Source organism: Pinus tabuliformis, chromosome 4_2 (assembly GCF_031772625.1).
Source record: "Pinus tabuliformis cultivar Carrire ecotype Pingquan chromosome 4_2, CPIR1, whole genome shotgun sequence".
Taxonomy (NCBI): domain Eukaryota; kingdom Viridiplantae; phylum Streptophyta; class Pinopsida; order Pinales; family Pinaceae; genus Pinus; species Pinus tabuliformis.
In genome coordinates, this window is record NC_142304.1 from 790,121,357 (window position 1) to 790,144,542 (window position 23,186).

Consider the following 23,186-nt stretch of genomic DNA (forward strand, 5'->3'; position numbering starts at 1 on the left):
CGTACAACCAAAAAACCTGTTTTTGGGGACCAAAATTTTCAAAATGACAAAATTTTCTCCGAATTTGCTCAAATTCAGAGTGAATACCCTCCATCATGTGTCATGCTCAGCCAGTGAAGCCTCAGCCAAAACTCGAAGTGGATCTAGCTTCTTTCGTCGTTTTAGTGTTTTGCTCAACCTCCTTTGCAAAATCTTCATTTTTTCTTGCCAACATGCATGCAAGCCCAATAATGATTTTTCATGTGACGAAGCATGTCTTTGTCTCTATTGGCCTTCGCCAACAACTTCTCTAAGTGAATTTTGACCCGCTTGAGCCAAGTCTCTCGGTTAGCTCCTATCTCCTACTCAATAGGTGTCATCTCATGCATATGTCTTCGGGCAGCCTGTCGGTCTTCACGGATTTGTCGTAGCTCTATAAGTGTGTGTCCATCCTCTAACTGTTTATTGCACTGCTCCAAATAGTTGATCACCCATTCTGCACTCAACAATTTGTCATTCAAGTTATTAATCTCAGCTTTTTGCTCTTGGATGATCTCCTTCAGTTCCGAGCTAAGAGAGCTCCTATCCACATCAGTAAATGTAGCATCAATATCATGGCCTCCTGAATGGCCCTCCTCATGCATTGACCTCTTGCCCCTGTCCTGAACCTGTACCTGTACCTGTGCTGAAGAAGAAGGCGATACCCCTTCCACACCATATGGAGATAGTACTCGTCGTGTAGCTGCAAATAAGGCCCTGTGGCCTCGCTGATATGTCACATACACTGGAGCATTGACATGCTCGGTCTCGGGGATGTCAAATTGCTGTGAAGGCTCTCCCTCAACATGAACTATCTCTGGAGCTAGCTGAGGCACTGTGAAAAGGTCACGAGAAATAAAATCCTCCCAAGTGATGCCCTACTGTGCCAACTAATGAACCACTACGATTTTGATCAACGCATAATGATAAATACTGTTATGCTACTGTGCTAGGGTCTTCCTTTGTACATGAGGCACCATCTTCTCAATGTTGTGAAACATGAAGTATGGAATGTTCATCATATGTACCCTTGTAAAATGCATCAACAAACGAACATGGCATGCATAAAGACGGGAAAATCTACCCTCACAACTGAAATACCGAATGATGAGTTTCATCAAAGGTGCAAACTGATCATTCAGGTATTGGAAAGGAAAAACCCTGCTCAAGTGCCTCATATACCCAGGTTTGATGTATGGCTCATAATAGGACATCTCTAGCTACTGACGCTTATTCCATTGCTCTCCAATATTTGGTATCCCAGTGGCCTCTGCAATAGTCTCTGGTGACAAAATGAAATTAACTTCGGCGAGGTTTACATGGCCATCATGTAAATGTAGAACAAACAAGTGAGCTAATTCACGATGATGCTGAATTTGTGAAATTAGCTCACAATAGTGATAGCATGACTGACGATGAAAACAATCCATTGCAAGCGGGCAAGCCTGCAATTGAACCAACGAAATAGGCTCTTCCATGAGAGGCTTACCACCTTTGCCACCTCTGCGAGACCTTCGTAGCACATTACCCTCTGATGTAGAATCACTGTCATACTGCTGCTCATACTTTGAATCCGTTTCCGACATGGCTTTGGTGTCAAGATGTCTGTGATATGTATAGTGATATAGGTGTGGTGGAGTCAAACTTCAATGTATACTCAAAACTCTACTATGTTTACCAAAGCATCCTACAAACTAAGCCATAATGATAATGCTTTGTTTTCAATGAATTGGCACAAAACAGTCACTGCTTGACAATTGAACAAAATATAATGTGTGCCCTTTGAAATGTCAACTAGGGTTTACAAATGAGCATGGAGCTAGTTTTCACCAATGGAGGATGAGAAATTTTCACTAAACCACCCACATATCTTTAAAAAACCCTTAAAGAATGATTTTATCATGAACCTAGGGTTTCATTTTCCAAGACCCAATACATCAAATTCCCATCTTTGAAACATACTTCAAACATCTAACATTGACTAGGCAACAATAAAGTACCTACTTGCAAGCTTGGAGTGAATCTGGGTATGATCTGGGCGCATGTAACAAGTTTTTTTGTTGCTGCTACCCAATGCGCAGCGCACCCTTCTATGCGTAGCGCCCTTGTAAATATACACTGGCCAGTGAGGCCCAATGCGCAGCGCACCACCCAATGCGCAGCGCACACTTCCTATGCACAACGCACACCTCCAACGCTGTCCACGGATATGCAGTCACAGTTTCAGCTTTCAAACACTTGAACACAATCTTGCTTTGGGAATTTGTGAACAAATAGACTTGTTTTCCCTTTTATATACAAACAAAATATCTCACCAAATCTAATTTGATTTAAATTGATTCAATAACCCACTTTGTAATGTTTGGCACTTTTTCACTTTTGGTCTTTTAATACAATACTGCTTTTTGATTTTCTCATGCTTTTCAGAGGTTTGAACTGATCATATTTTGTTGATTTTTGCAGGGATCTGGCATTTTGGCTTCGGAGAAGATCAGAGGCTTGCTCTGCAACCCTTTGAGATCAAACAAATATAATTTCTTACAATAACAATTTTTAGTTCCAAAACAGAGTTTTGGACCTAAAATGTTTTTAAATGCTTTCTGAGGAAACATATTAAGTTAAAATCTTGCGAAACCAACCTCATGGCCTGCGGGCTTTTATTATGTTTATGCACGGGACTCAAAACCCTAGACTCTAGGACTAAAGACCCTTTTTAAAAAAAACTAATCATGTATGATGATGAATGAAATGACCATGTACTTTGGTGATTTTTTAAGAAATTTTTTACTAACCCTGCAGGGACAAGCATGAGGGAACACAAGACAACCAAACCCCCTCGTCGGTCAATGGCATGCCCCTAACGAAATGCAATGAAGTGGAACGAGTGAGATACCGAAAATGATATGCAAAAGCAAAAATATCTCTGACGGAGGGCTATAAGGACCGACTCTAACATTAGCTCCAATGGGGATGGTGGCTCCTTGGAGACGCCAAGAACGGTAGATCTCTGGGAGAGCAGACCAGTGCTTTCATCCATTGGGCAATGGAGTCATTATTTCAACAATTAACATAAAACATTGACACAATTATTGACTACTGACTTGACTGAAAACTGAACACAATTCTGACTAAAATAACTCAACCTTGAAAATTGAAAGGACTGACAAAACTGACTCGACAAATCTCAAACCAACTAACCTTCATCTCCAGAATTATAGCGTTCACTGCGGGCCCCAGACTGAAGATGAGAGATCAGTACACACATGCAATAGAATAGAAGTAAACGATATATACAATGATGATGAAATGAGCAGAAAATACTAAGAAATGGTATCACTTTAGTAGCCGACCATTGATCGTCCCTCCAGGACAATCATCTCCATTCATTTCCTTGAGAAGAAAAGCGTTTTGACCACGATATGCTACAATCTTATAAGGACCTTTCCATAAATTTTCAAATTTGTTGTGATTTCCTTTATCTTCATTTCGGGCATCCCACTTCAAAACCACCTCATCCAACTGAAACTTATCTGTTTTTTCCTTTCTATCATAAATCTTCTTTATGCGCTCCTGCAACTTGAAAGTATTTTGAAATACTTCCTCCTGTGTCTGCTGTAAATTAATCATCTGATTAATCATCCTCTGCATGGGATCTTCCTCACTACTAGCTTCTTGAAGCAATTTGACTACCGGAATAGCAAGCGAAGTAGGAAAAACCGTGTCGGTCCCGTACACCAACTTGAAAGGAGACATGCCAATAGACTTTTTCTGACTTACCCTATCAGCCCACAGTGCATTCACTAATTTCTTGTGCCAGCCCTTTTTATTGATTTCCAACAACTTTTTAATGATATTTACCAAGGACTTATTTGAAGATTCCACCAACCCATTTCCTTGCGGATGGTAGGCGGTCGAATGCCCCAAGCTAATATTGTACTTATAGAAAAATTCAACCATTCTCTTTGACTTGAATTCCATTGCATTATCTATGATTACCTTACTAGGACACCCAAAACGTGACAGTATATTAGTTTCAAGAAAAGAAATAATTACCGCATCCGTGGCCTGTCGGGTGGGAATTGCTTCGATCCATTTTGTGAAGTAGTCTGTAGCTATCAATATCCATCTATGCTGTCCTGACGATGCCGGATGAATTTCCCCGATGAAATCCAAGCCCCACTGCTGAAATGGTGCCCTAACTTCAATTGGTTTGAGAGGTAAAGGCTGTAGTTTCTTCTTCCCTTGAAACATTTGGCATTCGTGACAATTCTTAACAGCCTTATACACATCTGAAAATAATGAAGGCCAATAAAAACCTGCCCTTAGAGTCTTATTCGCTGTGGTTTTCCAAAATAGATGGCCCCCGCAGTCACCTCTATGAAAATCCTCCACAACTCGTTTAGCTTCCTCCTCTGCCAAATAGTTCAACAACATTCCAACAGGGTCTTTCCAATATAATGCAGAATTAAGGATGCAAAATTTGGCAGCTTTCAATTTCAATGTTCTACTCTTATTTTTAGGCATCCTGGGAGGTGAAGACAAATTTTGAAGTACATATATAATGTCAGCATACCAAGGGGAAGAAACAAAAATATCAGATACCTGATTCACCAGACTCTCCTCATCTTCATCGGACATAGCAACAATCAAATTTATATCTAGAACATGCATATTTGTTTTAGCCTTTAATTTGGCGAGTCCTTGACCTTTGATCAGCTTGGTTGGTTTAATCTCCACATCATACTCTAAAAACGCAGCAATCCACTTACCCTGCCTTCCTTCTGGATCTGCCTGTACCAAAACATCTTTTACCACTGCGTTAGGAACATATGCTATAATGTTGGAATGCAATATATACACACGAAAATCTTTCAATTCCTTTACAAGTGCAAGTGCTTGATGCTGAATGATATTAGTGTCATATGTTTTCAGATCTGAGTAATCCCAAGCAAAAGCATTAGAAAATGAAGACAACAATCTGACATACTCTTCCTTTACCTTTGGTGATAATGACTTTGATAGCTTTACCATCTTGGGATTTTCGGCTGTCCCAATATTTACCTCTTCAACACCCTTTTCAGTCGGTCTCAGTGTTGGTTTCCGGGCCACATCGTCTTGGTCAAACAGCTCCTCCAAAGGAATCAATCCCTTAGGAATAATGTTATCTTTAAGCTACAGCACGTCCATTTGATTTACTTGTATATCAACATTACCATCATCATGCTCCGTATCTATGGAGGTATCTTTAAACTTACCCTTATACTGTAGAAAATCATTAATCTCCTCATCATCATGAAAGACTTGCCAACATCGCTGATTATCTGGAACAGTTGGGCGGTGTTTCACATGAATCTCGAATTTGTTGCTGGAATTCATTGGAATTTTTAAATTTCTTGCTGCCTTAGCCAGTCCATCAACAACACCATTTTGTATGCGATGCACACACGTCAAAGTATGATCAGAAAACAGTTTCAAAATATCTAAAATTGCATTTCGATATGCTCTCATACGAGGATTCTTGGCTTGAAACTCACCCTTCACCTACTTTATCACCAAGTCTGAATCACCATATACTGCAATTCTTTTTGCCTTCAGCTTTCGAAGAATTTTAAGGCCAGCAAGGAGAGCCTCATATTTCGTTTCATTATTAGAACAGTCAAATGCTAGTTTGTAGGAACATACTCTCACCTTGCTTGGAACCTTATCTTGAGCGGAAAATGGACTTCGAATCCACACACCAATTCCAACACCATCACTACCTACTGCGCCATCAAAATCCATGGTCCAAAGACCATCTTCATCCTCCTCCAAGTGCTGAAATTGTGTTAGCTCTGTTTTTCCTTTTTGCTGCCCATTATCTTCAGCTGTTTGCTCCATAATAGCTTGTTTTTCACTCCTTTCTTTCTGCAGAACCTCTCTAAAATTCTCAGTGATTTCTGGTATATCTTCTGCCTGAACTAATTGACTATCTATCTCATTAAAACTATCAGCAAACAAAACAAACGACTCCAAAGCTGTATGTACATAATTTACAGGATGATTGATTGGTTTTTCTTTGCTTGTTATCATGTATTTCATCTTCTGCTCCCGATATAGCTTTCTCATTTGACCGAAGACTGGAATTGTAGCATAAGAAAAATCTAACTGTAGTGTACCTTTCAACTTGGCCCCCCAAGATCTTGAAAGTAGCATACCAAAACGTGGAGGAATGTCCGCCACAACCACATCCAACAAGACATTCTTAGCTGGAATTTGATCTAAGCTTACCACCAAGTCCTTGATCAATCCGATACACTTTACACAGTTGGAATAAAATGAATACAAATAATGGTATTTTCTTGTAATATCTAATCCCAACTTTTCCATGATTGCTTTTGGCATCAAATTATGCAAAGCACCCGAGTCAAACATAGCATTGTGTAAAACATATTCATGCAACCTCAAACTGATATAAAAGGGAGGAACATCACTTTCAAGAGACTCACCATCTAAAGCAGGCCCAAAAATCAATTCTGGCTGATCATCTTCAACATTTACCGTGTCAAACATTGGATCAAAATTTAGAATTTTGAAGAATTGACCTCGGTAGCTGTTGTTCTTCATTATTTCAGTCAAAGGAATAGATACTTTCAGTTTTGAAATTTCATTCTCCAAACTAAATGCCGAAACCTTTTCAACCTCTCTGACCAGAACTTCTCTTTTTTCAGCTTTATCCCTCATTGTGTTTGGTGGCTAATTTACCTTGTCTGCTGATGATGATTTACTTGCTGCGGGATCAATTATCTCTTTTCCTTTCTTTTGTGGTATAGCTGAATCATTTTTTGCCAAAATCTCCTTCTTCTTCTGAATGGGGTTTATGGGCACATCTCACTTTCTTAATGAGTATTGCTTCTATTGGGCGAACAAAGCATTCATGTATCCTCTTTGGTACTCCTCTAATTCTTCTTCAAGTGCTGCATCATTTGATAGAATAAAATCCTCATCTTTGTGTGTGATGGAACTTTCAACATATTCCTCCTCTTCCGTGATATAAATAGGAAAATCATCAGGAGTAAAGAAATGGTTTTCCTCCCCTACAGTATCACCATCATCATCAGATTCTTGACTAATAAAATTTTGCTGAAGAGGAGTCTTTACCTGCTACTCTTGTGTTCTTTGTTCACGCTGCTTATTTCTGAACTGTGGCTGCTGCTGACCACGGAAATTGGGATTGCGGATCTGCAGTTCCGACTTATCAAGAGTGAGATTTTCAAACATCCTTTCTACCTTGTGAAGTATCTGATTTGATGTAGAAGCTTCTTCTTTGATGGTCACTAGCTTTTCAGCTTTCATCCTAGCTCTTTTATCATTCAAATTCGCCTCAACACTAACAACAATCTTTTGCATATCCTCCAAGGTAGGCGGATCTCTGTCGTGTAATGAATAAGCCATCTCCGAATCAAAACCATCCGGGAATTTAAGAAGAGCTGATTTTCGAGATGGTCTTAAATCATCTGGAATAGCATTATAAACTGTATTAAATCTGATAACGTAGTCTTGGACAGACTCACTGGGATTGCGCTTGATATTGTTATACTCGGCATTGATTTGAAGTGGATCCTTTCTGATTTCCCAACGATCTAGAAACTTTCTGTGAAGCTCATCCAATGTAGGTACACTTCTAGCTCCCAAGCCTCTGAACCATTTTCTTACTTCTCCTCCAAATGTTTGCACAAACAATCGCATAGTTACATCCTCCTCATCAATCTCATGTAAATCACAAAAATCTGCCATTCTGTCTATGTGTTGCTGAGCGGACACACTTTGAGGAGTGCCATCAAATATAGGAATCTTACTCTGATAATCCGCGGGCATATCATTCAATTGCTGAGGTAAAGCAAGAGGTGTGAAACGAGCAGCCATTGCTCTAGGCAGATTTGGTCTGGGGGTTGTTGGTGGAGTAGGTGTAGCTGAAGGATGAAGAGTATGAGGAGGAGAAGCGATGTGGGATGAGGAAGTAGAATTCATTGCGGATTGTTGATATGTGATTATAGGTTGCAGGGAAATAGTGGGAATGAAAGGTGGTTCGATAGGATTTTCCGAAGCGGAAGCCGTGACAGCAGATCCGATATTCGCAGATGCAACTTCTAGGAAATCAGCAAGATTTGCAGCCTGAATGTCACTCTGAAGGTGCCTCAAGATAAAATTTTCAATTAATTTATTATGTTTTTCAACTTTAAGAGCTGCAGCAAAGTCAGGATTTGGAACGAGAGAATCAAGTGCACTTTCGGATTCAGTTTTAAACAGCGACAATTCAAACTTCTCGTCAAAGTCAAGTTCTTCAAGATATTTAAAAATTGCAGGACAAGAATGAGACTTAAACAAAGGAATAATGGGACTTTCTCGTCGGTGTATTCTCGCAATCAGATTTGGGTTCTCATATACTGGGGGTGGATCTGGATCAGGATTTAATCTTGTATGTCTTCTGGAAGCCAGTGTGGAATTATTTCGAACAATCAAAAGGACACAAACAAGTTTTTCAGCCTATCAACTTCTAGACTCAATCATCCAAGGTCTAGAATGAATAAGTATACTGGGGTAAATTGAAAATCAAGTGCTACATTCACAAGCTCACCGGAGATCGACTGAAGCAGCGTTTATCTACTTTCGCTTATGCATAGCAAAAGCATTTCGAAGGCTACCTGGCACGACTTCAGACTTTGTATAAGACTCATGAAACAAACACCTCAACCAGCAAACAATAACAATTTTTCTCCCCAGTATGGTCGCCACTATGTTAGCGCTAAAATCTGCCTCAGGCTGAGGAAGGAAAAACTCGAGGCCACATCAAACCACGCTCAGCCTCGTAGCTAGCCCTACGAGGACAGGAGAGGGCTCTCTCCAAGTCTATCTCGGCAAAAGGTCTTCAAAGGGGCTGAGATGACTCCAATTTAATACTGATTTTAGGCTAGTAAAGAGATAGGAAATTTGTATTTAGATCTTTGAGTTTTTTGTTGGAGAAATGGGAAAACCAATTTTGGGTGCAGGGATTGAGGTCAGATCTTTGCAGAAATTGAGTTGGGGCAAGGTAGGAAATAGTCTTGATGCCTTTGGTCAGGTGTATAGATGGATCAGAATGAAAAGGAGCTGAAGAGGGCAAAGGAGAACATCGATCCTCTCCAAACTGACGAAAACATGTAAAACTAAACAAATTTTAAAGGAAGAGCACTGTGAACAATGAATTCAACCTCATTTACTCATTCATTTAGTTTCAGAAGCATAAGAAGGAATGGCATACATGTAAACTTGAATAAACTTACAATAAGTGAGAAAAAACACCATCAAGAGCTAAAAGCGACAAGAATCCCAACAGGTGCAGCAAAATCTCTGATCTTTCCTTAGCCAAAATATGAAAAATATGTACAATAGTGTGCCAAAATCTTCCCAAGAATCCAACCTGTGCTACTGAATGAAAATTTACATATATAGATCAAGCTAACCTCATTCCCTAACCTCTAGGGGTCGATCTCCTCCTTCTAGGAGCAGTTTGAACAAATTCTAAACATGGAGCAAGAATCTAGGTGACCAAAACAACCTGCCTCTAAAAAGAAGGAAATTGATTCATTACATTAATTTCTTGCTAATTTGTGAATGAATCATCTAGAAAAAGGTAGACAAGTGCCATGTTACCTTACATACATCAAATTGCATCATGTTGAGTCAAAAATACATCAAGGAGTGAAACTGGTGAAAACTGGCCGAAATTCTGAGCTGGAAAGTGAAAAATTGGCCAAAATCCTCTATGCGTAGCGCCCTGATCTCTATGCGCAACGCACATTTTAGGCTGATTTTGAGGCATTTCCTGGCATCCAAATTGAGCTCACGATAGCTCGTTGGAAAGCCCTGGATGTCTACTTTCCAACCCAAGTAGAATTTTCCAATTTGGAGCTCAATTTCCCTCTCAAAACTGCATTCTCCCAGAGGTACTTCCTGTTGTTGCAAAAGGTGGCAGCAAGGTGGTTTTCATGGTGTTTTTGTGCCTTTTGACCATCCAGAACTTGATGAAATACTTAAGCAATAGTTGAGCATGCGTAACTTACCATGAAAAATCCAAAAATATAAAGTTTTCCTCCAGCAAGTGTCCCAATCAAAAGCGAGTGTGCATGCGCGCTGCACATACAACCAAAAAACCTGTTTTTGGGGACCAAAATTTTCAAAATGACAAAATTTTCTTCGAATTCGCTCAAATTCGGAGTGAAGACCCTCCATCATGTGTCATGCTCAGCCAGTGAAGCCTTGGCCAAAACTCGAAGTGGATCTAGCTCCTTTCGCCGTTTTAGTGTTTTGCTCAACCTCCTTTGCAAAATCTTCATTTTTTCCTTGCCATCATGCATGCGAGCCCAATAATGATTTTTCATGTGACGAAGCATGTCCTTGTCTCTATTGGCCTTTGCCAAAAACTTCTCTAAGTGAATGTTGACCGTCTCGAGCCAAGTCTCCCGGTCAGCTTCTATCTCCTGCTCAATAGGTGTCATCTGATGTATATGTCTTCGGGCAGCCTGTCGGTCTTCGCGGATTTGTCATAGCTCTATAAGTGTGTCTTAATCCTCTAACTATTTATTGCACTGCTCCAAATTTTTCTCTCAACAATTTGTCATTCAAGTTATTAATCCCATCTTTCTGCTCTTGGATGATCTCCTTCAGTTCCAAGCTAGGAGAGCTCCCATCCACATCAGTAAATGTAGCATCAATATCATGGCCTCCTGAAGGGCCCTCCTCATGCATTGACCTCTTGCCCCTGTCCTGAACCTGTACCTGTACCTGTGCTGAAGAAGAAGGTGAGACCCCTTCCGCACCATGTGGAGATAGTACTTGTCGTGTAGCTGCAAATAAGGCCCTGTGGCCTCGCTGATATGTCACATACACTGGAGCATTGACATGCTCAGTCTCGGAGATGTCAAACTGCTATGAAGGCTCTCCCTCATCATGAACTATCTCTGGAGCTGGCTGAGGCGTTGTGAAAAGGTCACGATAAATAAAATCCTCCTAAGTGATGCCCTGCTGTGCCAACTAATGAACCACTACGATTTTGATCAACGAATAATGATAAATACTGTTATGCTACTGTGCTGTGGTCTTCCTTTGTACAAGAGGCACCATCTTCTCTATGTTGCGAAACATGAAGTATGGAATGTTCATCATACGTACCCTTGTAAAAAGCATCTGCAAACGAACTTATTATGCATAAATACAGGAAAATCTGCCCTCACAACTGAAATACCGAATGATGAGTTTCATCAAAGGTGCAAACTGATCATTGAGGTATTGGAAAGGAAAAACCCTGCTCAAGTGCCTCATATACCCAGGTTTGATGTATGGCACATAATAGGACTTCTCTAGCTGCTGACGCTTATTCCATTGATCTCCAATATTTGGTATCCCAGTGGCCTCTGCAATAGTCTCTGGTGACCAAATGAAATTAACTCCGGCGAGGTTTACATGGCCATCATGTAAATGTACAACAAACAAGCGAGCTAATTCATGATGATGCTGAATTTGTGAAATTAGCTCACAATAGTGATAACATGACTGACGATGAAAACAATCCATTGTAAGCAGGAAAGCCTGCAATTGAACCAAAGAAATAGGTTCTTCCCTGAAAGGCTTACCACCTTTGCCACCTCTATGAGACCTTCGTGGCACATTACCCTCTGCTGTAGAATCACTGTCATACTGCTGCTCATACTCTGAATCCATGTCCGACATGGCTTTCGTGTCAAGATGTCTGTGATATGTATAGTGATATAGGTGTGGTGGAGCCAAACTTCAATGTATACTCAAAACTCTACTATGTTTACGAAAGCATCCTACAAACTAAGCCATAATTATAATGCTCTGTTTTCAATGAATTGGCACAAAACAGTCACTACTTGACAAATGAAAAAAATATAATGTGTGCCCTTTGAAATGTCGACTAGGGTTTACAAATGAGCATGGAGCTGGTTTTCATCAATGGAGGATGAGAAATTTTCACTAAACCACCCACATATCTTTAAAAAACCCTTAAAGAATGATTTTATCATGAACCTAAGGTTTCATTTTCCAAGACCCAATACATCAAATTCCCATCTTTGAAACATACTTCAAACATCCTAACATTGACTAGGCAACAATAAAATACCTACTTGCCAGCTTCGAGTGAATTTGGGTATGATCTGGGCGCATGTACAAAGTTTTTTTGTTGCTGCTACCCAATGTGTAGGGAACCCTTCTATGCACAGCGCCCTTGTAAATATACACTGGTTAGTGAGGCCCAATGCACAGCGCACCACCCAATGCGCAACGCACACTTCCTATGCGCAGCGCACACCTCCAACACTGTCCACGGATATGCAATCACAGTTTCGGCCTTCAAGCACTTGAACACGATCTTGCTTTTGGAATTTGTGAACAAATAGACTTGTTTTCCCTTTTATATACAAACAAAATATCTCACAAAATCTGATTTGATTTAAATTGATTCAATAACCCACTTTGTAATGTTTGGCACTTTTTCACTTTTGGTCTTTTAATACAATACTGCCTTTTGATTTTCTCATGCTTTTCAGAGGTTTGAACTAATCATATTTTGTTGATTTTTGCAGGGATCTGGCATTTTGGCTTTGGAGAAGATCAGAGGCTTGCTCTGAAACCCTTTGAGATAAAACAAATATAATTTCTTACAATAACAATTTTTAGTTCCAAAACAGAGTTTTGGACCTAAAATGTTTTTAAATGCTTTATGAGGAAACATATTAAGTGAAAATCTTGCGAAACCAACCTCATGGCCTACGGGCTTTTATTATGTGTATGCACGGGACTCAAAACCCTAGACTCTAGGACTAAAGACCCTTTTTTAACAAATCTAATCATGTATGACGATGAATGAAATGACCATGTACTTTGGTGATTTTTTAAGAAATTTTTGACTAACCCTGCAAGGACAAGCATGAGGGAACACAAGACAACCAGACCCCGTCGTCAGTCAATGGCATGCCCCTAATGAAATGCAACGAAGTGGAACGAGTGAGACACCTAAAATGATATGCAAAAGCGAAAAGATCTCTGATGGAGGGCTATAAGGACCGACTCTAACATTGGCTTCAATGGGGATGGTGGCTCCTTGGAGACGCCAAGAATGGTAGATCTCTGGGAGAGAAGACCAGTGCTTTCATCCATTGGGCGATGGAGTCATTATTTCAACAATTAACATAAAACTTTGACACAATTATTGACTGCTGACTTGACTGAAAACTGAACACAATTTTGACTAAACTGACTCAACTTTGAAAACTGAAAGGACTGACAAAACTGACTCGAAAAATCTCAAACCAACTAACCTTCATCTCCAAAATTATAGCCTTCGTTGCGGGCCCCAGACTAAAGATGAGAGATCAGTACACACATGTAATAGAATAGAAGTAAAATGATATATACAATGATGATGAAATGAGCAGAAAATACTCAGAAATGGTATCGGTTTAGCAGCCGACCATTGATCGGCCCTCCAGGACAATCATCTCCATTCATTTCCTTGAGAAGAAAAGCGTTTTGACCACGATATGCTACAATCTTATAAGGACCTTTCCATAAATTTTCAAATTTGTCGTGTTTTCCTTTATCTTCATTCCGCGCATCCCACTTCAAAACCACCTCATCTAGCTGAAACTTATCTGTTTTTTCCTTTCTATCATAAATCTTATTTATGCGCTCCTGCAACTTGAAAGTATTTTGAAATACTTCCTCCAGTGTCTACTGTAAATGAATCATCTGATTAATCCTCCTCTGCATGGGATCTTCCTCACTACCAGCTTCTTGAAGCAATTTGACTACCGGAATAGCAAGCGAAGTAGGAAAAACCCTGTCGGTCTCTTTCACCAACTCAAAAGGAGACATGCCAATAGACTTTTTCTAACTTACCCTATCAGCCCACAGTGCATTCACTAATTTCTTGTGCCAGCCCTTTTTATTGATTTCCAGCAACTTTTTAATGATATTTAGCAAGGACTTATTTGAAGATTCCGCCAACCCATTTCCTTCCAGATGGTAGGTGGTCGAATGCCCCAAGCTGATATTGTACTTATAGCAAAATTCATCCATTCTATTTGACTTGAATGCCACTGCATTATCTATGATTAGCTTACTAGGACACCCAAAACGTGATAGTATATTAGTTTCAAGAAAAGAAATAATTACTGCATCCATGTCCTGTTGGGTGGGAATTCCTTCGATCCATTTTGTGAAGTAGTCTGTAGCTGTCAATATCCATCTATAATGTCCTGATGATGCCGGATGAATTTCCCCGATGAAATCCAAGCCCCACTGCTGAAATGGTGCCCTAACTTCAATTGGTTTGAGAGGTAAACACTGTATTTTCTGTTTCCCTTGAAACATTTGGAATTCGTGAAAAATCTTAACAGCCTTATACACATATGAAAATAATGAAGGCCAATAAAAACCTGCCCTTAGAATCTTATTCGCTATGGTTTTCCAAAATAGATGGCCCTCGCAGTCACCTCTATGAAAATCCTCTACAACTTGTTTAGCTTCTTCCTCTACCAAACAATTCAGCAACATTCCACCAGGGTCTTTCCAATATAATGTAGATTTAAGGATGCAAAATTTGGCAGATTTCAATTTCAATGTTCTACTCTTATTTTTAGGCATCCCGAGAGGTGAAGACAAATTTTGAAGTACGTATATAATGTTAGCATACCAAGGGGAAGAAACAAAAATATCAGATACCTGATTCATCGGACTCTCCTCATCTTCATCGGACATAGCAACAATCAAATTTATATCTAGAACATGCAGATTTGTTTCAGCCATTAATTTTGCGAGTCCTTGACCTTTGATCAGCTTGGTTGGTTTAATCTCCACATCATACTCTAACAACGCAGCAATCCACTTACCCCGCCTTCCTTCTGGATCTGCCGGTACCAAAACATATTTTACCGCTGAGTTAGGAACATATGCTATAATGTGGGAATGCAATATATACAGACGGAAATCTTTCAATGCCTTTACAAGCGCAAGTGCTTCATGCTGAATGATATTAGTGTCATATGTTTTCAGATCTGAGTAATCCCAAGCAAAAGCATTAGAAAGTGAAGACAACAATATGACATACTCTTCCTTTATCTTTGGTGATAATGACTTTGATAGCTTTACCATCTTGGGATTTTCGGCTGTCCCAATGTTTACCTCTTTAACACCCTTTTTAGTCGGTCTCAATGTCGGTTTGCGGGCCACATCGTCTTGGTCAAACAGCTCCTCCAAAGGAATCAATCCCTTAGGAATAATGTTATCTTTAAGCTGCAGCACGTCCATTTGATTTACTTGTATATCAACATTACCATCATCATGTTCCATATCTATGGAGGTATCTTTAAACTTACCCTTATTCTGCAGAAAATCATTAATCTCCTCATCATCCTGAAAGACTTGCCAACATCGTTGATTATCTGGAACAGTTGGGCATTGTTTCACATGAATCTCGAATTTGTTGCTGGAATTCATTGGAATTTTTAAATTGCTTGCTGCCTTAGCCAGCCCATCAGCAACACCATTTTGTATGCGAGGCACACACGTCAAAGTATGATTAGAAAAGAGTTTCAAAATATCTAAAACTGCATTTCAATATGCTCTCATACGAGGATGCTTGGCTTGAAACTCACCCTTCACTTGCTTTATCACCAACTCTGAATCACCATATACTGCAATTCTTTTTTCCTTCAGCTTTCGAAGAATTTTAATGCCAGCAATGAGAGCCTCATATTCCGCTTCATTATGAGAACAGTCAAATGCTAGTTTGTAGGAACATACTCTCACCTTGCTTGGAACCTTATCTTGAGCGGAAAATGGACTTCGAATCCACACACCAATTCCAGCACCATCACTACCTACTACGCCATCAAAATCCATGGTCCAAAGACCATCTTCATCCTCCTCCAAGTGCAGAAATTGTGTTAGCTCTGTTTTTCCTTTTTGCTTCCCATTATCTTTAGCTGTTTGCTCCATAATAGCTTGTTTTTCACTCCTTTCTTTTTGCAGATGCTCTCTAAAATTCTCAGTGATTTCTGGTATATCTTCTCCCTGAACAAATTGACTATCTATCTCATTAAGACTATCAGCAAACAAAACAAACGACTCCAAAGCTGTATGTACATAATTTACAGGATGATTGATTGGTTTTTCTTTGCTTGTTATCATGTATTTCATCTTCTGCTCCTGATATAGCTTTCTCATTTGACCGAAGACTGGAATTGTAGCATAAGAAAAATCTAACTGTAGTGTACCTTTCAACTTAGCCCCCCAAGATCTTGAAAGTAGCATACCAAAACGAGGAGGAATGTCTGCCACAACCACATCCATCAAGACATTCTTAGCTGGAATTTGATCTAAGCTTACCACCAAGTCTTTTGATCAATCCGATACACTTTACACGGCTGGAATCAAATGAATACAAATCATGGTATTTTCTTGTAATATATAATCCCAACTTTTCCATGATTGCTTTTGGCATCAAATTGTGCGAAGCACCCGAGTCAAACATAGCATTGTGTAAAACATATTCATGCAACCTCAAACTGATATAAAAGGGAGGAACATTACTTTCAGGAGACTCACCATCTAAAGCAGGCCCGAAAATCTATTTCGGCTAATCATCTTCAACATTTACCGTGTCAAACATTGGATCAAAATTTAGAATTTTGGAGAATTGACCTTGGTAGCTGCTGTTCTTCATTATTTCAGTCAAAGGAATAGATACTTTCAGTTTTGAAATTTCATTCTCCAAACTAAATGCCGAAACCTTTTCAACCTCTTTGACTAGAACTTCTCTTTTTTCATCTTTATCCCTCATTGTGTTTGGTGGCTGATTTACCTTGTCTGCTGATGATGATTTACTTGTTGCGGGATCAATTATCTCTTTTCCTTTCTTGTGTGGTACAGTTGAATCATTTTTTGCTGAAATCTCCTTCTTCTTCTGGATGGGGTTTATGGGCACATCTCGATTTCTTAATGAGTATTGCTTCTATTGGGCGGACAAAGCATTCATGGATCTTCTTTGGTACTCCTCTGATTCTTCTTCAAGTGCTGCATCATTTGATAGAATAAAATCCTCATCTTTGTGTGTGGCGGAACTTTCAACATATTCCTCCTCTTCCGTGATCTAAATAGGCAGATCATCAGGAGTAAAGAAATGGTTTTCATCCCCTACAATATCACCATCATCATCAGATTCTTGACCAACAAAATTTTGCTGAAGAGGAGTATTTACCTGCTAGTCTTGTGTTATTTGTTCACGTTGCTTAATTCTGAATTATGGCTGCTGCTGACCATGGAAATTGGGATTGCGGATCTGCGGTTCCGGCTTGTCAAGAGTGAGCTTTTCAAACATCCTTTCTACCTTGCGAAGTATCTGATCTGATGTAGAAGCTTCTTCTTTGATGGTCACTTGCTTTTCAGCTTTCATCCTAGCTCTTTTATCATTCAAATTCGCCTCAACACTAACAACAATCTTTTGCATATCCTCCACAGATCTCTGTCCCGTAATGAATAAGCCATCTCCAGATCAAAACCATCTGGGAATTTAAGAAGAGTTGATTTTCGAGATGGTCTTAAATCATCTGGAATAGCATTATAAACTATATTAAATCTGATAACGTAGTCTTGGACAGACTCACCGGGATTGCGCTTGATATTGTTATACTCGGCATTGATTTGAAGTGGATCCTTTCTGATTTCCTAACGATCTAGAAACTGTCTATGAAGCTCAGCAAATGTAGGTACACTTCTAGCTCCCAAGCCTCTGAACCATTTTCTTACTTCTCCTCCAAATGTTTGCACAAACAATCGCATAGTTACATCCTCCTCATCAATCTCATGTAAATCACAAAAATCTTCCATTCTGTCTATGTGTTGCTAAGTGGACACACTTTGAGGAGTGCCATCAAATATAGGAATCTTACTCTGATAATCCGTGGGCATATCATTCAATTGCTGAGGTAAAGCAAGAGGTGCGAAACGAGCAGCCATTGCTCTAGGCGGATTTGGTCTGGGGGTTGTTGGTGGAGTAGGTGTAGCTGAAGTATGAGGAGTATGAGGAGGAGAAGCGATGTGGGATGAGGAAGGAGAATTCACTGCGGACTGTTGATATGTGATTATAGGTTGCAGGGGAATAGTGGGAATGAAAGGCGGTTCGGTAGGATTTTCCGAAGCGGAAGCCGTGACAGTAGATCTGATATTCGCAGATGCAGCTTCTAGGAAATCAACAAGATTTGTAGCCTGAATGTCACTCTGAAGGTGCCTCAAGATAAAATTTTCAATTAATTTATTATGTTTTTCAACTTTAAGAGCTGCAACAAAGTCAGGATTTGGAACGAGAGAATCAAGTGCACTTTCGGATTCAGTTTTAAACAGCGACAATTCAAACTTCTCGTCAAAGTCAAGTTCTTCAAGACATTTAAAAATTGCAGGACAATAATGAGACTTAAACAAAGGAATAATGGGACTTTCTCGTCGGTGTATTCTCGCAATCATATTTGGGTTCTCATATACTGGGGGTGGATCTAGATCATGATTTAATCTTGTATGTCTTCTGGAAGCCAGTGTGAAATTATTTCGAACAATCAAAAGGACACAAACAAGTTTTTCAGCCTATCAACTTCTAGACTCAATCATCCAAGGTCTAGAAGGAATAAGTATACTGGGGTAAATTGCAAATCAAGTGCTACATTCACAAGCTCACCGGAGATCGACTGAAGCAGCGTTTATCTACTTTCGCTTATGCATAGCAAAAGCGTTTCGAAGGCTACCTGGCATGACTTCAGACTCCGTCTAAGACTCATTGTTGAGCTAATTTGTGGACCTAAATTAACACAATTATTTCTTATCAATCCGGGTTGTTTATGCTTTGAGGCAAGTTCACTATATGTGAAGATCTGATATAATCAAACCTTGAAAGATAAGTTATTCAAAAGCTAAAAGTAATACATTCTATAACTCGAATTCAATCAGCTTAAAAAGAGAAAAATATTTGAAAGGGTTCTTGACCTCAAGAAGTCCACCTTCACCTCAATTATCACTTAATGAATCAGAGATTGAAACCAAAAGCTTAATATGGATAAATTATTAATGAAAGAATCTCTTAACTTAAGAGACACATAAGATATTCCATCATAATTCATTCATCTCAATATCCAAATCTCAATGAAAAAAACTACTTGCATGCAAACAAGAGAAACTAGTTTTGATTCATCATTTTAGCAGAAGGGATGCCCAACTTGAACACCTGTTTTTCCAACTCAATAAAGTGATGAATAAGCTATTAACTAATGAAATCAATCACTATGCATAAACCATAAAGCAAACTGAAATAAAGCTTTGAAAAACTAGTGCTACAATCAACCAGATTACAAGGAAATGAAACTAGTTAACAAGGAAGTGTACTTAGCTTGGAATGGGGGCCCTCCACCCTTGCCTTGCACACTTTGAGAGGTGATATCAGAAGCTTAAATTCAGTCACACATCCATAGCATTGAACAACAAAATAATAATAACACAAGTCTTCAAATTAACTCCTCAATCCAAAGATGTCACAGCATAAGAGTATATCACAAAATCAATACATAAGCCATCAAAGTTTTGGCTTTAAATAAGAAGTCTCATGAACAAACTGATCTATATTCACTCAAACATACCCATCTACTCTCAACCACCTATCTAAGTAGAATTCCTTACCCCCATCCCAAGAAAAATGACCATTCCTATGAAATCTCAAAACTGCCCTATTTCTATGGGATTCCTGAATGACTAGTCATGGTTGACTAGCACCAAATGGGCCTAATAAAGCTTGTTCTATTCGAACTAAGAATTTATGGCTTAGTCCTAGTTCCCAAGCTGTCCATCCATGCATTCCATTCGTGCCCAAGTGTCCTGCAACCATATCAACCATAGAGCTATTACGGGAATTTCTGAATCTGCCAATTTTGCACTAAAAACCAAATTTTCATAAAAACTTTAGAAATTGAAAAATTAAAATTAAATACCTGAATGGATATCAAATATACATCAAAATGGGATAAATGAAGGGAAAATGGATGGAAAATAGATGGATAAGTAAGTTTCTTTGAGCAAAAATAAGACCAAAACTAAGGCCCAACATCTCTCCCTTGCTTATCATCAAGCATGTCCCCATGCTTGCTTGCTCCTCTTTGACCTTCATCTTTCTGTAGTAGATGTTGTACCTGTAGATGCTTCCTGTTGTGCTCCCCTGGCCAAACAATCCAGACTTGTATCATGTCCCTCCCTAAACAAAGCTGCCTTGACCTTTTCTTTTTCATACTTTGCCTGCCACATGTTCTTTTCCTTTAGCCATTTAAATGCTTGCTTAGCAAGTAGATCATTTTTCCTTTTCAGCCTCCCCAATTCTTCATTTAATTTTTCATTTGCCTTAACCAATTTATCATTATCTTTCTTATTTGCCTTATTTTCTTCTTTTAATTGTTTCTCCAAGATTTTGCTAATTTCCAATTGGTGAGTTAAATCCCTGATTCTTCCCAAATTGATTTCTCTCTCAAAATCTTGTGTCATTTTCATTAGTGATGCTACTGCTGCATCGTCATATGAAGAATCCTTCTCAAATACCTCTTGTGCAATATCATTCTCTACTTGCTGTCTTGGGGAATATGTTTCTACTTCCTTGTCTAAATCAATGGAACTTTTATTCCTAAATCGTCTAGGAATAGACATAACAGATGTTTCATTTTCTTGCATGGCCATGCTATTCTGTTGTTTGGCTCTTGTTCTGGGATACAAGGGTGAGTTCATCAATCCTCTGTTTTCCAGCTCTGTTTTATCTTGTACCTCATTAACCTGTTCAATGAATTGATTTTTAGACATGAATTCTCGCCACACTATGCCCTGTGATCTCACCTGATATCCAACTAGGATTTTGATTAATCCTTGGTGGTAAATCTGTCCTGATTTAGGCCTGTGTTCATGTTTGACTGTTTCAATCATTCTCAAAAGACTCCTATATAGGAAATAAGGCAAGTTAATCCTATCCTCCCCTTTTATATGCTGCAGAAGTCTGACATGATACAAGTGGGCCACGCTATATCCTCTATCACAGGTCAAAAAATTTTGGATAACCAAAACCAACTCACCCCATGGTTCATTAAACCATTCCCTGGGTATCCCTTTTGTTCTATCAAATGTCCCTTTCCGGTTCTTCTCAAGAAAGAAAGGTCAAGCTTTCTCCTCCAAGTGCAGGCCTTTGTAATACTTCTCACCTGTCATGGGTAGATCTAAAGCTTGGGAAAGATATTCCTGGGTTACAGGAATAATGACATCTCCCACCCGTGTCTGGTCTTGACTGAAATTGTTTATAAAATCCCTGGTTATTCGTTCAGAGTGACCATCAAATTTTTGTAGGAAACTTATCATCCCTGCCTGGTAAAGTTTTTCTATAGTTTCCTTCCCCCAGCTCTCTATCTGAAATTTTGGCCCTACTCTGACTGACATTGCTTCTGTAAACCAATGAATGAATTCCTCTGCTGTTACTAATTTCATTTTGAAAAAAAAATATAATTATTTGTTTGATTTCAAAATGAAATTGTTGAAGGCAAAGAACCTTACCTTCCTCCTTTCAATCAACTTAATTCTAACTTTGTTAACCTCTGTTTGACTCTGCTCTCAGCAACAGCACTGTTTTAATTCCCTGTTCAATGCAAACAGATGTCTGTATACCCCTGTCAATATGCTGCTCTCGGTTTTTGAAAACAAAAATACATATATAAACATTGTTCATGTATGCTCATCGCCTTATTTCATTGCCAAAATTCAAACCATTGTTTTACTGTGTGTGTGTTCGACCAAGAAAACATAAGGAGTGTTTATATGGCACTCGGTCTCATTATAAAATAAAACAATTTCCAACATGCTCTCGACCTCATCAAAAATATTTGCAAAAACTGCTCTCGGTTGTGTCATAAAAACTTAAAACTCTCGGCCTCAAAACACAGATAAAAACAAATAACAGTGCATTTAAATTAGATTTTAAATGGCTCAGCAATCAATCCTTCTTTGGCAATTAGAAATTTCACATGGCATTATCCATTTCAATCCTCAAGCATTTCAATCCTCTGTTTTGGTGCAAATGAAAACTGAAAATGAAAACAAAACAACAGTGCGCAGCAAGGGTATGGACGCATGTCGTTTCATGTTTAAAATGGTGCACAATCAAACAAGGTGTGACAACCAAAAAATGCAGTACGCATTCCACAGCACTTCACATTACCATTCATCGCCATTCAACATAACAATTTTAAGTTTCGTGCCTCCTCTGTTCATAGATTTCATTGTTAACACGGCACACCATAACAATTCCTCATAATAATGCCAAATCCTAACGTGTTAACCATGCACTGCATTCGCATTTAAGTGAAGCGTGATCCACTAAGGGTTCATACCAAGATTCACGCAGCAAATCAATGGATTTGAGGCTATAGTTTCAGCTTACCTTAGATAAGTGAGCGCTTTGAGGAATATCTGGCGCTCCAAATCTTTGTTCAACTATGCAATTGACTGGTGGCAAGGCAGAGCAATCATTACCATTAATAACTGATAGTTCATAACGTTGATTCACTGTATTCTGAGCTTTAAACAAATAACGCCTTACCTGATTGAATCCCCGAAAATTTGCTATCTCTGAACGTCAAACACGGGACGATTTTCTTCTTTAAATTCACCCAACTCAGTTCACTATTCTTTTCACTAGGTTGTGGCTTCAAACACCATTTATCTGAGCTATTCGGCGATGAGGATTATGGTTTAAACAGCGATGAGGATTATTGTTTGAACAGAGCAGGAGCTTAGTCGGTTCATGACCGTTTCAGGGCTGTACTGCGCATTGTGTCCAAGGGTGTTTGCAATGCGTGGTTTACATGGCTGTCCTATTTGACCAGTCGCCCGACTATGTCATGAGGATGGCCAAATCATTGTTCTCATACGCATGACCCCCTGCATAGTATACTGTCCAATGACCATGAGTTGTCGTGCCACCGTGTTAAGCTTGTACCTGTGTGCTGGCCGGTGGTTGTTTGGGGTTAACGTTTTATTTATTATGGTTGTTTTACCATTATGCC